Source organism: Wasmannia auropunctata, unplaced genomic scaffold (genome assembly GCF_000956235.1).
Source record: "Wasmannia auropunctata unplaced genomic scaffold, wasmannia.A_1.0 LD335986.1, whole genome shotgun sequence".
Lineage (NCBI taxonomy): Eukaryota > Metazoa > Arthropoda > Insecta > Hymenoptera > Formicidae > Wasmannia > Wasmannia auropunctata.
The window spans coordinates 953715-965432 of record NW_012026904.1 but is presented as its reverse complement, the minus strand read 5'-3'; the positions used below and the strand labels follow the sequence as shown (position 1 = coordinate 965432).

The 11718-nt window shown below is 38.3% G+C and overlaps 1 long non-coding RNA gene across 2 annotated transcripts; it reads left to right on the top strand.

The window, feature by feature from the left end:
- The first annotated feature begins 4181 nt into the window (after positions 1 to 4181).
- Positions 4182 to 5998, top strand: LOC105454343. 2 transcript variants are annotated; one of them, XR_974986.1, is made up of 3 exons: positions 4182 to 4391; positions 4494 to 4570; positions 5282 to 5998. It is a non-coding gene; the product is annotated as an uncharacterized LOC105454343 (long non-coding RNA). The 2 variants fall into 2 exon arrangements; XR_974987.1 differs by having other exon boundaries at positions 4479 to 4570.
- The last annotated feature ends 5720 nt before the right edge of the window (positions 5999 to 11718 follow it).

The window sequence follows — 11718 nt, the reverse complement described above, 5'->3', positions numbered from 1 at the left end:
CGTGCTACCGGCTTTCGGTGCCCGGCATAAATAACTCCGAGCGATTCTTAAAGGGCTCACTTACGAATGGGTCCATTATTAAGAGAGTTATATCCGTGCGCAATGAGTCTTTGAGAAAAGATACGCGGGGAATTAGAAGCGATATACGCGAGGTGTGTAGGTGTGTGGCAGCAATTACGACACTAAACTGGTTGCGCCAGTTAAAGACTCTCTATTGGATAGTATAAGTTGCGAAATCCTATTTCGGGTAGAAAGTGGAAGCGTCTTCGTTCCTACCTGTGGGAAAATGATTCGTTGCATATTCTATTATCCTTAATAGCGACGTTCTCGATCTACGCCCATTGTGAATTCTACTTGGCCGCATGTGCTTGCGTCAGAATTACGGGCTTCTCGGTGTAATTTCGTAGAAAGGCGCATCGATCCATGAGGAGGTACGGTGATTTATGTTGCGAAACTGGCGTAGGAATCTTATGCTTTTGTATGTGTCATAAAGTAATAATAATAATCATATAATATACATCGTTGTAAATGCTCGAAATTGGAAATAGCCGTCGAAATTGTAACACGAAAATCATACATTAGGGCGCGCATTACCGAGCGAATGTGCGAGAGAAATCAATTTATCAAATCACGAAAAGAAACAACATAATCAATTTATTCTCCATCACGCCTGGCACGCGTGATGCCACACGATATCTCTCTCGGCAGAATTGGTCGGGTCCCGATCTGTATCGCTTTTCTGATATGGCCGAGCATCGAGGAAGCAATCTTCCACCCCACGCGATCCGCTAACGAATCAGGAGTAGCAATAGCGCAGCAGAATTATATCTCCATCTGCGTTTCGATTCGCACCGACAATCGGGTATCTAAGTAGGTTAATAAACGAGCCTCGTCGATGCTGCCGGATTCCCATAGAACCAATCGGCGGCTCATCACGCAACGTCTAGCGTGCCACGCAATGAATCGCACGCATCTCTAAATCTTCCCAGGATTACTCAAAGCTGAGTCAGAGACACGAGTTTAAGGAACTGCTGTTCCAAACCCGGTGGAGATTAACGATCTTTCTCTAGAGAATTTTTAATTTCATTTATATAAATTTCTGAATATTTATATCCCAAAATAAAATTTTTCTTTCGCATCGATTTATCAATTTATTCATTTATTCAATAACAACGAATAATTTTTTTCAAGGCCATAATCCAAGTTCTTCAGAACCATTGTTATATTGAGAAATCAATGGTAACTTCCGGCCACTTTGATGAAAACGCACGGAAGATAAGTATCTTCCCCATGGCCAGGAGACTAACCGAATTCTCTAAATCCAGAACGGAGAGCACGCTGCTCGATTCCCACGAAATAATAGAAAATAAATATCTGCCCGATGATTAGTACTCTTCGTGCTAGTTGCGGACGTCTTCGTGACACCCCTCCTTGCCGCTTCGCGGTTCGATGCACCTGGAAAGAAAAGCCGCACACATGTAAGCGAGACGGAGGGAACCCGAAGAATAATACATCAAAATGTTCCACACGCGCGATTCGATTTGCAACGGTTTCCACGGCTAATGGAATGCTAGAAATACCCATCGACACTTCTGCTCTATACATGATTTTTATGTGTTACTACAAAAACAATGATGTTTTAAATAGAATTTTCGTGGCATCGCGTTGGAATCAATAAAACGCAATAATAATTCTGAATTAATAAACTTTTACGACCTATTTTCATCCTATCACGCCTATCCGATTTTCTCTATGTAAAATGTAAAAGAAGTTAAACAACTTATATCTAGAAAATAAGAAGGGCGTGATTTTATTCCTGTAATTATATCGCTCCTTTGTTATACCGCTAATGTACGTACTGCCGTGACATATGAGCGTACTCTTATGTAGCGCGAAATGACATATTGAAATATTAGAACCGCAACGGACCGGCGAATATCTGGGCGAGTCATCGCTCATCGGCGTAGTTTCTTTTCGGATAGACGCGGTCGAAAAGAGAATCGACCAGCTGTAGAAGAAAAATTATCACCTACAGGTTTTCGCAGAGGGGCCGCGCGCAGAGGGGCAGGTGCGGCAATTAAAAGGCTCACCGCCGTCATTTGTTTCCGCGGTGATCTCGACGGCGTATCTTGCGCGAGCTGCTTTTATAGTCATAGTTTCCTGAGTAGGGGTGAACCAAGTTCCACCCGTCTGCTTGAAGAAAGTGGAGCTAACCGAAGGCGAAGCGCGCAAGGGCCGTTATTGTTCATGCCTGGACGCGCGCGTTGCGCGCGTTATAATGTATAATTCAGACGACTAGAACGACCCGCGTCTTACATTTCGTTGAGTAACGATCTGATAGCATTCATGATATCGATAATATCGTTTCTTATAAATCCCGTGGGAGTTATATATTTTCGTCCCCGCTAACTCGCGCTTTGCTGAAAGAATGGATCGTTATTAAGATAGTTATCAAGGAAATTCCCTGACACGGTCCATTATTCTTATCTAGACGTAATGGTGGGAACTGATATTGTAAGTATATTCGGCTGTGGCAAAGGGCAAGGTGTGAATTAGGTAATATGCGACTAAATATGTAACGATGTAAATATAATTAATAAATATATCAGCACCACACCGCGCACGCACACGCACAAATACTGTACTGCTACGATTCTCGCGAGAGAAGTGATAGACACTTAATTAAGAATAACTTTTAGCCTTGAAATCTCTTGTAAATATATAATTTGGTAGATTCATTAGCTATTATTCGCTAAATCGCTACGAATATTTCCGTATCAATTTCTAGCATTCGCTACTGTCTTTAAGATTAAATATAAACGCCGTGGTACAAAGCGGAAATGAAAGAAATGGCATGAAGAACAATAAATGGCTGTGTCAGGGATTGCTACGTATGTGCCAAACCAGGATGAACGAGCTGAATGTTACGTAGGCGGGGTCGAGGTTCGAGAGGGTAACAGGTGGTCGTGCAGGAAACATAGGCTATATAAGAGCAGATACTGGCAAGTGGTTAGCATAACAATTGCACCAGCTACTGTGTTATACGAGAATTCGAATGATTTATGTACGGACATGCGTTTCGCGTTCGCATGCATCTCGAACGTTGCACGCGGAAAAATTGCGAAGATTTTCGATGTCGGTTCCGCCGATATTGAAAAAAATTATAGATATATATTATATTATGGACTTCAAAGCAATGATGCTCTTTAAAGAGATAGAAAAGTTCGATCTATCGTATGAGCTTATCTGATCGTGTAATTATTTAAATATGCATAACACGTAGTCAAACTAAGACCTTGTTAAAAAAAATTCTTAATTATTACTTACTTATTACCGTGAAAATAATCGATAATTTCAAAATTACAATTTTTTTATCTCTATTTTTGTAAAAACAAGTTTGAATAATATAAAATAATGCATAAAGTGTTTCTTAAGTATTAAAATTTTTAACTTAAAATTATTTACAGTTTATTCAAATAAATATTAAGTCTTTCTTTATATACAACTTGGTTTTTGATAAAAATTGATGCGTTTTTATTTTATTTCTTTCTTTGAAAGGATAATTTTATTAGAGATCCTTATCATTTTATTATAAGAAAAATATTTATTTTTTTAGAATTTACTTAACTTTTTATATTCTTAAAGCAACTATTGAGAGATTTTTGTGGCAAACGATTTGAACTGATCTTTACTGCTAAACTATATCTTTCAGTTTGTCATGATTCATTCGGTAAAACATTTATTTTAATAGGAATTTTTCACTACGGTGATCGAATAACTAGAAGTACCGTAACATGACTTGACTGTTAGACAGATTTAATTTATATATCAATATTTACATGTTAGCAGATCGACGTGTCGACCTTTGCCGAACGTTTCTCCACAGCTGGCATGACACATTTAGTAACACACACTCTGTGATACGATATGGAAGTAATGGCATCGTGACACGGTTATAATTGATTGTGACGATATTATAGTAAATTAAGCAATAAGAAGGGCAATAGTAATAAAATTTATTGTGGTCAGCGATCAGTAAGAATAAAAGGTCACTTGTTCATTGTTCATAAAATACGTAATGTATATAAAGATGAATGCTACCGTCAAATGGGCTTTGGAGTACACCGAATTGAACCGTTATTTCACTCGAGAAGAACTTGTGAGATGTAATGTGTGTGGAGAGGTGAACATTTTACTAGCACATCTGATATCTGCACATCGACCGATAATAGAAAAATTGCGAAACGAAATTAAACATACAGAGTTATCACGATATTTCGCATTCGACGTAGGATGTGTTAACACAAGATGCATTAGGTGCGACGAAGAAATCAGTATTTTTGCTGGAATGAAAAATTTAGAAGACCATTTGCTCCTCCATCATAAAATAGGTAAATAAGTTTTTAAAAACTTATATATATATATATATATATACACAAAGACATAATGTAGATAATAATGATACAAACAATTTAAAGATTTCCAATTTAAAGCTATCCAAGAGGCAACATTAAAATTGAACCACTGGACTAACTGACATTCGCAAGCTTGAAAAAAATCGAGAACAGTGGTAAATATTAATATTTTATTTCTCTTGAATTACATACATTTGGATATATAATGACACAAGGATTAAATATTTAGCATTTGATTATTATATAGTTTATAATATTTAATTGCTTAATATATTAGATATTTGGCATACGTGTTTTATAAATGTATAAATGTTTAATAACGTTATTTGATCAACTGTATATTAATATTAAACAATTCAAATTTGCTGTCATTTATCTGTTATCTGAATATTCAACGATTAGTAAAAAGTCTTATATATTCGATATATTGGTGAAACATTCTCAGATTCAAATAGTATTAGATCGGGGAGAAAATAATCCGTGTTTTTTTTGTTATTAATTTTTGTCAAAATAAAATGTTTGAAGGATTATCTTTAATTAAAATAATTGCCATTTGAATTTATGATTTCCTGACATCTTTTGAACAAAATTTGGATTCCGTGACGAAATAAAAGATCGGCTCTTGTTCGAAAAACATCCAGTATTAAAACAATTAAAGATCATCTTGTAACGCCAGACCCATATTCTCCGCGATCTAATAATATTTACACCTGGATATTCGATTTTTCAGATATTTGAATAACAAGAATCTGAATTTTCGTCTAATAATATATGTGAATAAAGTATAATTTTATAATGTTAATTATACTATAATTGTACTATATATTGCATTTTTCTCTTTTTTAATAAATTATATATTCATATAGATTTAATCAAGAAGAAGAACAACAGGGACAGCGAGAATATTGATTTCAGATTGATAGCATCAGATTTCGAAAGCATCAATGTGTTTAGCAGTCATGACTCCGATATCTCAAATGGACCGAAATAAATAAGCATGACGAGTAATTATTCGCTTTGCATTTTTACTGTAAAGCGATTTTATGAATTACGTAACTTTTCTACAATTATATAATCTACAAGCATTTATTAACCATTTTGTTAATTATTTTCTAATTAACTCAGTACAAATATTTAAATTTTTTATGTTGATATACATATTCTTTTATCTATCTCGTGTAACATTAGGTACATTGTAATTACAAAAATATCCGGATAATATGGTATTTAAATTATTCAATATAATTTATTATCCAATATAATTAAAATTCACAATCAAATTTAGGAATTTGAATTATATGGATAATCCATACATTATTATTCCAAGAACAGAATCTAAGACTTTGTTAATTCATATTCAAACTATTCAGTATAAAAACATGAAATCGTAAAATACGATATTATAAATTTATACAAATAAAAAAAGGAATTTTATCAGTGAATAAATGATGAATATATCAGATATCAGATAATTAAAATTGTGAGAATAGGTTTACTGTCGTAAATCTCTACGTATCATTCAATTAATGTAAAATTAATCATTATCAGTCGAGACAATATTTAAATATATTTAATTATATATATTATACATTCAATTATATCTATAATTATATAATCGTTGTTAGACTTAATTCATGTTATATTATTAATATATATTTTGTCATATATATATATAATTATTACGTATAATTAATTACAATTAAACATATTTAATTATTACGAAATTAATTAAAATTATTAATAAATGTATACTTTAGATATTATTATATTGCGTGTTCTAAAATTGATGTATGTTAAATGAATCGTAATTTAAGTAATTCTAATTAAAAAGACTTTAGACAGTAAAAAGGCATTTCTAATAAGGAATTTGATTAGACGCACTAAGGCGCACTCAGTGCACATTATGTTGTACACAAATCACAAAGATGTGTATATTTAATATAAATATAGATATGGGTAAATCGCGAAATTTCTAATAGTACTTTATTGTATTATTTAGTAAAATATGTATTGAGCATTTTATTATTCGAGATGTTTCACTTTTACATTGAAATTAAAACAGTGTACAATGACATTAATGTGTATTGAGTGCGTACTAGTGTGTCCAATCGAATTCGCTTTAAATAAAATGATGGTTTGTTTATTCTAAATTTTTTTATTTTGCATCTGTCTTGATCTGTCAACTTGATTATTTTTGTTAAACGGGGGAATAAATTTTTTCTAACCTAAACATTTTGTGGATTATTAGAAATCTCAATATTTGTCTATTCCTATATACATTTTCAATTGTGCTTTCATCTCTCATAGTTTTGAAAAATTCATGTATTGTAAACACAAGTATGATATTTTTGTTATAGGTAATTTAATTAACACTTAAATTTACATAAATTTGCAGTATTAAACGTAAAATGTTTTAAAATTAACGTTAATTTATACACTCAATTAAATTAAAATTAATATTAAAATATATGATTCCATATCATGGTAATTAATAATAATTGTAATACTCTATAACAACTATGACATATAAATTATAAATGTGCAAAATGAATATATGTAATGCAAATTATGCTAGCGATCATTACTGCAGAATTATCGTAAGTATCATTAAATGTTTTAATACTATCTCTCCTATTGTGACATCATTATCTTCGCACACTACGATAATTTTCCTCATATAATAAAGTGTTATGTCTTATATCACACGTACATTCCTAATCGTAGTACTTACTACATAAAAAAAATCTAAACTTTTAAAATTTTACGAGAAAAGTAACAATTTGATTGCCAAAAGCAGTCGCAAGTACGCATGCGAAAAATGCCAAACGGATGACTTGATGCGAGTCAGTCGAAAATTACAGATCATTATCGATCCGCCATAAAGATGAAGTCCGTTCCCTCATGAACAGTTCTTTATAATATACGCCCTTGATGTCATCACGATTGTGACAAAAATAACGTGTATCCGCCGGAAGTACTTCCTTCCCACTTGCCGTTTCAACTTTTCTATGCGGTCTTCAGTCCCTCCATTATTTTGTAGTTAGCTTTTTTACTCTCGGTCTTACTCACTTGTTCAACTCTTTACCAGGATGATTTGCTATTTCGTTCTATACAATCCTCAAGAGCCGCGAATTTGCCGGCGCGGTCATTTATACGCGCTCATCCAGTTTGCACACGTATATGTACAGAGCCTATCAGAAGTAACAAATATTTTCTCTTTAATTCTTCTATGACGTTGACTAATCAATTTAATTGATGGCTTTATCGATATTCAATGTTCAAAAATATTTTTAAACATTGGAAAAAATTATAATTTATAAATATGCTCAGGTCTTCTTTCAATATTCACTATTTACATACTTAAAACATAATTTTATTTCTATTAGTTATTTATATTAATGTTAATTCAGAATTTATTATAGAATTTCGATAAACATCTTTTTTAGTTCTTTTTAGCTTTCTGTTATGTTTAGCTCAGAAGAAGCATACGACTTCTGAGACGTCCTGTACATATGCACACTGACAAACGATTGCATCTGCCATCCGCGTATCGAATTGAGTGTCAAATTAATTGATGGCGATCTCTGACGAACGCAGTGCAATTGTAAACCACCCTTGGCAGGAAGCCGTCTGCTCGCTGAGGCACAACTTAATATCTCGATCGCATCTGCTTGCAAGTAGATAAAAGATTACAAGATATCTCGAAGTGACTTAAAAAAAATCTATAAAAAAGGGAAAGCTAAAATTTTCTAGGTTTTTAAAGCTATAATACTTCTTTTTTTTATATGAAGTTGCTATATATGTGTGTTACACTTTTAACTCAGGAAGGCAAATAACGTATTACATTGTTAGTGAAGATTACAAAAGGATTTTTTTCATTGTTGATCGTAATTACTGATACCAATCGTCATTAGTTTGATATAGAATTTGTAAAATCGCGAATATATATAAATACAACCCACGTCAGAATCGCGCGGGACTTATTAGCGAAACAGTTTCGCTGATATGCCTGCTTTCTAAATAATTCTATGCTATTGCGTGGCTCGTAGCACCCGCACAATATTATCAGATCGCGGAAACATCCGCCGCGCGGAGAAACGCGCGCACTCGTAGGAATTAGAATTTTAATGAAGACGCCAATCGTCCTCGAGATTGCATTCTTCCTGGGTCTCTCTTGCTAAAGTGCAATGGTAATTTAATACTGATCGCATGGATTAATGTTACTTATCATTAATATTCTAGCAAAATGAGGGACAATGTCGCGTCTACTGGCAAAAGTCACCGGCGGGCAGAATTATTCATACGTACGTATTTTGTCATTATTAAAAATGTAACAAAGTCGGTTTCGATTTCGTTAGAGGCGATGGAAAAGCTCACATTGCTAGCTCTTTAATCAGTTTTCAAGACAACGATATGTCACGCCTCTGTCGTGGCAGAGAAGACGGTCCTAGACGTTCAAACGATTTTCACGGGACACAGAAAAAAGAGAAATGAAAGGAGAGAGAGAGAGAGAGAGAGAGAGAGAGAGAGAAAGCGGAATGGAGAGAAGGGGGAGACAGATAGCAAAACGGAGAAGTCACTGTCTGGTAGGCGTGCGTTTACGCCTACTAATTACGATTCTAGATGTTGTTATGCCCCTTCCGCCATGAAAGCGCTCTCGCCTCGTCGGTGTCGTCTCGAAAGACGCTGGTAAGACACGACAAAGAAAAATCTGCGCGGCGTATAGCCAATCGAAGATGGTAGCGTGAATACACAGAGGGTGGAAGAACCGTGCGGATCTTCCACGGAGAAAGGGTGGAGAACGGGCCATCAAGGCGAATCCGCGTCGCTCGCTCGCGCGAAGAAACGGCGGGACCGACTCGCGGCCTCACCTTCGCTCGGTCCCCGCTGCCGCGCCGCGCCGCGCCTGGTCCGCCGGCGGATACTGACCGTCTGCCGCCGCAAGGTAATTACGAACGCCGGACCGGAGCCGGTCCCTCTCGGAGAGAAGGTGAGTGACAAAAAGCCGCGTCTTAATGCAAACGCGCGGCGGCCGGAGCCGTAACTCGTTAATTATAGGCCGCCTCTGATTGATCCGCGGCCACTTCGCCTCGGTATCCGCGCGGCGGATAGCCCAGCGGAGAGCCTCCCCGGTATATACCAACACCCTGTCGATATCCGGCGCGGCACGCGCGGCCAAAGGGCCCGGGCGCTTGGGACCCGGGCGCTGGGGAAAAAAAATTAATTGAAAAATACCGACGGCGAGGCGGCGCGAGGGCGCCTCACGGGACCGAGGAAAAGAAGCGAAATGGGCACCGGCCGCGCGCGAATGGTGACGCCTTTGGGGCCCAAAGCTGCGTTTAGAGTGTTGGCCTCCTTTTTCGCACTCCCTTGCGTGCGAAGTAACGAATGCAATCGCGCGTTGCCGTTCGGGGCATCCGGCTAATGCCGCATTTTTACGTGGTTGCCTCGGACGAAGGTCCGGGGAGAACAAAGAGGTGCAAGAGCGCTCGGCATACTTTTTACCAGAGCGCCGGAGATTCGCAAATTAAAAAAAAAAAATTAGTCCGAGATCCATTATCTCATCATGTAAATTGCAAAATTGTATTAAGCTGTGTATATAAGAGATTTGCGCGAGAATAAAATTCCTACGTTGCCGTTAACCGAAGAGCGGTGTATAACATCGTAATCGAATTGATTCCGAAATCGAGAGAACCCAATTCGCTCGTTTGACAAGGGCGTAACTCGATCCACCGGCAATTTGTCTCGACGCACGTTCACGCGAATCCGATTCCGGCGACGGCCCCGGGTTCTCTAGGGGGGGAGGAAAACACGGTGCACACGGTCGCCCGCCATCTTCGTGGCGTCGAGCTGTTGCCTTTTTGCACCGTCGCTGTAATTTAATTTGCGTCGCGGTAAGAGCCGAAAGAGCCACGGCACCGGCGCTATCGACACGTCAAACGTAAACACATGCAGATTAGATATTTTCCTACGATATGACGCCAGGCAAAGGATTCACCATCACGCGCGCGAAGTCGAACCGTGGCGGCGATGGTTACATAGCGGTATCGTGCGCGCGCGCACACACACATACGAGGAAAGAGAGAGAGAGAGAGAGAGAGCACAGGTCTATCAGCCACCTACCTACCCCTAAACCCCGTACTCCGCATGCTTCGCCTATCTACATGACGATATCGCCGAGTGCTATGGCCGAATGTAAGCGGATATTGGCTATACATATTTATAGGAGCGCGCTGCTACCGGCTCTTGTGACCGCGTTCGTTCAGTTCGTTCGTTTCCAGCACCGCCCTTTGCCATCAACATTTTGTTCCACTTCCACACACACACACGCATACACAAACACACATATATGTATACACACATACATATTCTGTCTCTTTCTCCATTGCCCTCTCGCTTCTTCCCTTTCTCTCTGTTGAACTCAACCGCCATTTCTCGTATATATCTCTCGGTTTCTGCGTCTCCGTTTCGCCCCTTTTTCGTCGACTCTTCGCCGTTACGTTCAGCTCGCATTGTCGTCTTCGTCGCTCTCTCTCGTCGGTGTCGTCGCCAAAGTGCGGTGGAGCGGTGGTGAAAGGGCAAAAGAGAGGGCGGAGGGTATAGAATCCTTTGTCCGGCGGAGAGAACCTCCGTCACACGGAAAAATATTTGCGTTATTATCTATTACCTCGAGCGGAAAATTGAAATTTTCCGTCGCAGTGGGACAGCGCTTCGGGGACGTACTAATGACAACAATTCACGTCCCGCGACGAACTATACGTTTAATTTTTATTAAATGCAACGGCAATTGAATTACAGTGTCGGCTGATACCGTGCGACATAACAATGTAATGGTAGGGCGTGTGTCCTGTTAATATTGCAGTAAGTCATTTCGCGTTGTAATCGCGATCGAGTCCCGCGTTACCTCTCGCGCACTTCTTTTATTTTAAACTCTCAACCTCTTTTTGCCTTTCAGCCGCGTTGTAGCCCAATTTTTTTTTTCTCGCAAATCTCACTGTTATTTCAAATTCGACAATCGTCGGTTTAAGCCCTCGGTATAATTTTCGACCAAATACAGAGGACATTTTACTGCTTGTCGCGCAGGAAGGAACAGGTGCGATCGAATCGCTGCCGCAGAGCGCGATAGTCTCACTGCGCGCAAGGTGGGACAATCGCGAAAGCAAAAGCGCGTCTCTAAATCGCGCCCGATGGCACGAGGTTTTTCTTCGACGCGCAGAGGGCCGAGAGAACGCAGGCATGCTCCCCGCCAATTTGCAAGGTGCAACTCGCCGCGGTCGCATTAGTCAAGGTGCCCTATCGCCTC